Raw genomic sequence first — 5470 nt, forward strand, 5'->3', positions numbered from 1 at the left:
ATTTGTCAACAATTGCCCTCACTAGATGTTGTGAGTGGTTCTCAAGCGGGGTGTTGTCGACCATGTGTTCATTAAGACTCCTGAAGAGGTCTTTGCCAATGAAGGTTGCCATCGTGGCAGCTGAGATCCTTGCTGAAAGCGTGCGAGATGCCAATGTGGAATAAACCAAAGCTCTACGAAGTTCTTTTTCCGTATTCTGGCAAATTGTGAGGACATCCTTCGAGGGAAAAATCAACCCACCGTGCGATTTCCTTCGAATAAGAGAGTAAGCCCTATTGCCACAGGATGGTGTGCTTAGTGCAGCAGTGCACTCGTGGCATTTTAGGGTGGCCCGCAAGTGACGAACAACAAATCCAGCAATGTAGGCTATGACAACATCTACTACATCCGAAATTTTTCCAGGATCAGAGCAGTATGCATGATCTTCGTCCAAACCGGGCCTGCTATCACCTGACTGTTCAATGTCTGCAAGACCACGTCGAGTAGTCGTGATGTTAATTACATCTGTGGAAGATTGCCTGCCAGAAGTACTTGCATGGAGAATTTTGATGTGATCTAGTGGAAGGCAGTTTCCACTTGCGACATCCCTCACTTCATTCTGAACTATAAGGCACTTGAATGCTGCTGCAAACTGCCTTGCAGTTGGGTTGTCATTACAGCGTCCAAACGAACGAATAGCCGCAAAGAATAACTCAAGGTGGTCCTGACTTAATTTTGATGTAGCTAGGTACACCAGCAGCTGGTTGTCCCGAATTAAATTGTCATAAAGACAAATTACAGTTTTCATGCAAATTAAAAAACCAATGAAGCCAGTCTTTCTGTTCGTTTCAATCAACAATTTGTTGTTCACAGGCTCTCGGAGGGAGCGAAAGTATTGCTCCGCCTTCTGCAAGTATTCCCTAATCGCTACCACGTTTTGAGCACACAAAGGCTTTTTCCATCTCTGTTGTTTTAGGTTGCGAGAATTTAAAATGTCAAATACATTGTTCACATGCCTTACAAATTCTTCTGTGCTTTGGGAATGCAGCAGCTTTCTTATCCCGAGAGCTCTACATTCAGCAAGAGCATCTGCTACCGATGCGCTGAATAACTGGGCTGCCAGTGACACCTTCATTGGCTGGGACTTCCACTCAATATGCTGCTGCCTGATTTTGTTTGCCAAGTGCAAGCCTTCCCTATACTGGATTTCATGAAGTTCTTCAATATGCTTCCACATTATTGTCCCACCCTCTGCATTTACCAGAACTTTTTTGTCACACAAAGTATTCCTGATGAGTTTTAACATGTGACAAGCATCAAGAAGGGCAGATACCGGTTTTTTCGTGACAGGATGAGGAAAAGACGTGTCCATTTCGGGCAGCTCTAGCTTGCAGCCAAGTTTAGGTAGCATAGTGAGGTTTGGCGCTGCTCCGTCACACGTCAGGCTGACAACATGTGCGCCTTTGTCATGCGCCAGGGAGGCAGCCTGCTGCACTAGGCTACAGCGTTGCTCGCCGTCAAGCCCATTGACAAGAAAATATCCAATTGGTAGCTTCCACCTACCATTTATTCCTACTAGCATTATCACAAATGCATCTTTTGCTATAGGGAAACTATCGTCGTTCACATCTGTTCCCATGTCGACGTGACCGTAAAATCTGGTGCCATCCCATTCCAGGTGGCGCCGGATTGCCATTTCGTCGACAACAAGGCTGCAAAGTGTTGCGTAGCCTGCCTTGCAGTCGTCCTGCACCTTCATTTCTAGTGCAGCCAGCGCTTCCTTAGAAAACCCAGGGGACCCATCAATGCTTTCGTACCATTTTGCCAGTGTCCTGGGGTGAGGCAAGCACGTGTCAAAGACAGACCGAACGTAATTATAGGCCCTAGGCGAATAGAAATGCAGCGTTAAGGCAAATGCCCTTAACTCTGGAGAGTACTGTTTTGGGAGTGTCTTGCCCGATTGCTTAGCCAATCGACGCATCAGAAGGTCTTCTGTACAGCCGCCAAGACTTTTCAACGTTTGCACATTTTCATCAACAAGAATTCGATTTTCGGAGAGTTCGTTAATGACGTTTTCAAGGCTGGCCACCTTGCGTTTCAGGCGGCGTTGAGACTGTTGCAAGAGCTTTATTTTTTTTTTACTGGCGACATGAATGCTTGCATACCGCCGCACCTCCTGTCGCAGGAACGCCTTTTCCGGTGTGTCTTCCGTTGGCTGTGCCTGCCAGAAATACTGCACTTGAGGACCACTAATCACTACTTCTTCAATGTGCGGACTCATTCAGTACTGATTCTAACGCCTGATTGCATATAAACTAAAAAAAAAACAATGCAATAAATACTTTTGAAAAGCATGGTTAGACAATTGACTTGCGTTCATTCAGGGGCAATTTCATTGAAATTTCATCATAGTGAATTAAAGGCCCAAACAGGTTATGTTTTCCTTGTGTCAGGAGTAACCCATGGCCATCAGCATATCATACCTCCAATTTTATAGAGGCACTTACCGGTGGCTCCTTTCTTGCACCACGCCTCGATGGTGGTGTGGCTGCACTGTTTACGGTGTAAGAGCACGATGCCACGGGGACAATCAAGCCTCCCTCTTCTTGCTCGGGACAGGGCACCTGCATGCATGATATATACGTGCATGAGGCAGCACTCCTTACGAACGAGCCAGCTTCTTGTGCAATTTCACTCAACACAAGAAAAAGTAGTTAAAACAAAGCAAAAAACAACAAAAAAATTACCATGATCTGCTCACCGCGCTGCAGCAGTAACTTCAAGAAATCTAGTTTAAAGTTCTGCAATCTATAGTTCAGATTCTTGGGCGTGACATTTTGGTAAATTTACATCAGACGTAACTCTAATGGTCAAGGCAATATTAGATCCAGCTTTTATTCCTAAGCCAAATGCAGGCATGGGTACTGTATCAATACTCACGGGAGTCTTGGGGCCACTTTCTATCCGGGAGAAAGGTAGCTGGCGGTGGCAGGTCCTTCTGTGGGCTTCTGGGTTTACCGGTGGAGGTTCATTCTCGTGGGCAGCACTCTCTCCTGGCAACTGACTGTAAGCTGTCTCCGGTATGGCTGACGGGACCACCTCTACCAGGACGTCTTCTGGCACTGAAAGCCATGGTCGTTCAGCACCACCACCAGGAAACACAACCGCAGCGACAGTAGGGCCAGCAGTACCACTTCCTTGCTCCTGTGGCTGAAATATTATATGCATGTATGAGCTCAATGAAAGGTACTATATATTACTGTATTTGATTACTAATTAAGCTACTATATTATAACTTGCAGATTCTCCCTCCGCCTCCCCCCCCCCCTTCCCAAAGAAATCCCTCCCAAAGTCACACGCGGTGTTGAAATAGAGAGCGTTGGCGGTTGCTGATCATTATCGCTATATATATAGCAGGGTAACCACATCCGCAGTATTGCCTGGGCAAAGCGCCGAAGATACAGCCCGCGGCAGCGCGCATATGGACTAAAGAAATGCAACAGAGGCGTATCTTTTCCAGAAGGGTGAACGCGCCTGTGCTCTGCACGCAAGGTTTACGCGCTACAGTAACAAACGTACAAAAAAAAAATAATATGCGCGACAGGCAATCATATCAATATTTTCGGTGAGTGGGCGCGGGCGTATCACGTGCAAGGGGTGGACGTCACATGCGGCCGCCGTGAGGGGCACCGTGGGACCTTGCGAGGTGCTTGTGCACAGGAAAATTTAAAAGAAAGGATAGCGAATTTTTTTTAGGCAGCAGTCCATGCTTTAACACATTAGGAAACCACGTGCAACGAAAAAGCTATACGTACCGAGCAAACTTCGGTGAGAGCCAGCGATGGTACGGCATCTTTCACAAGCCTGCGCAAACCTGAGACGCCGCGGAAGTCTCCGGGGCCAAAATGCAGGCTGCACACCACGCTATATTTAGTCGGAGACCAGCCCTCTGAACGATTTATGGCTTGTTTCCATTGCTCTTTGAGGCTGTGGTCTTTTGGAAATCTGCGGAAGGAGCATGTAGTTACTGCTCGTTAGGCACTTCATGAGGCGAGCTTCGTTATGACAGCGCGAAGCGTTCGCGCGGTGTTGTTTGTAAGTGAAAGCGCACTCACCGATGAAAGGACAGTCCTGAACCGATTGTGTCACTGCGGCTGCTGCATCCTAGAACACAACACTTCATGCCTCCGAAAGGCCAAACACAACTCCGATAACGCAGGCGGAACACAGAAAACGTGAAAATACTCAACTACGATTAGCTAAGCATATCTGATCGGTCTACCGTCATCTGCCTTCGTTCACTCTCGTTCTGACGACTGACTCCCACCTCTAGCATCCAGTCCAAACACCAAACACGTCAGTTTTATTACGCAAAAAGCCACGCCTCCAAGCGCGCGCCCCAACAGCGCTAGAGAATGAGAAAATACTCAGCACCCGACATTGGTTCCACTAAAAAAAAAAATCCTCTTCCTCTGTTTATTCCCCGACAAACTTCATTTCTCAGTAACCGCTGTGCCTTCGCTTAACGATCGTGTTCCGGAAAGACTGTACCGAAACGTTCTGCACGTAACACACCAAAGCCGTGGAAAAAAAAAAAAAAAACAACTTACAACGGGCTTTGCCACCACGGACGGCTGAGTAGTTTTGAGCAGACGAAATTGGAGAGCGCGCGGCGGCCCGTAAATCCTACCGCGCGCTCTCACACTCCGGCCCGCGGCGACGTGGTGGGGTCACGTGGTGCAGTGACGTCCCTGGGCCGACTTCGATTTTACTTTTTATGTATAGGCTTCACGTTTCTCCGGTGGCGCCGTCTCCTAACTTTTTCTTCCTCCATGCGTCAGAGTCGGAGACCGCCGCCGCCGCCGCCGGCCCAGCCATGGAGGAAGAAAAAGAAAAAAGGAGGTCACATGCTGGGCCGACTGCGGCGGCTTGAGAAAGGGAAACGGCGGAGGGAGCGGCTTCAACGGAGGTGGGCTTGCGAAGGCTAGCTGCGTGACGTCGTGCCGTCTCCTAACTTTTTTCTTCCTCCATGACCAGCAGCCAGTCGGAGCCACTAAATGCTACCGCGGGCCTGAGCGTGGTGGATTTTCCATAATGCATTGCGCGGGAGGAGCCCGAGGAGAGGAGAAAGCGGCTTCCGAGGAGGTTGGCTTGCCGAAGCTGGGCCGCCTGACGTCATGCTCCCTCCTAACATTTTTCTTCCTCCATGGTTACTAGAGTGAACTAGAATACTTGGGTAGTGGAAAAAGCGGCGGCTGCTCCCCACGGCGCCCTTGAAGCCAAACGTGTTAACCGCCGCGCGTGGCGCTGGTGTGCCCCGCCCGAATACAGAGTAGCGTATAAGTACAGTGCACTAGAGGGGCTTTGGCGCCCCTCTAGTGCACTGTAGTATAAGGGGAGGAACGGCTGGAAACGCTGATTGGTTAACAGAAATCAACGCTCAAGAAGCCGATCCGTCTCCCTAGGCGACCCAGGGTGCCTAGGGAACCAA

General features: G+C 49.0%; 1 long non-coding RNA gene across 1 annotated transcript; it reads right to left on the reverse strand.

The window, feature by feature from the left end:
- Nucleotides 1-2539: 2539 nt before the first annotated feature.
- Nucleotides 2540-3931, reverse strand: LOC144168513 (uncharacterized). Its single transcript, XR_013322185.1, has 3 exons — nt 3795-3931; nt 2920-3189; nt 2540-2603 (listed from the first exon to the last, which is right to left on the reverse strand). It is a non-coding gene; the product is annotated as an uncharacterized LOC144168513 (long non-coding RNA).
- Between the last annotated feature and the right edge of the window lie 1539 nt (nt 3932-5470).

This window comes from Haemaphysalis longicornis, unplaced genomic scaffold (genome assembly GCF_048455015.1).
Source record: "Haemaphysalis longicornis isolate Haplotype H1 unplaced genomic scaffold, Haemaphysalis longicornis Haplotype H1 scaffold_1, whole genome shotgun sequence".
NCBI classification, from domain to species: Eukaryota; Metazoa; Arthropoda; class Arachnida; order Ixodida; family Ixodidae; genus Haemaphysalis; species Haemaphysalis longicornis.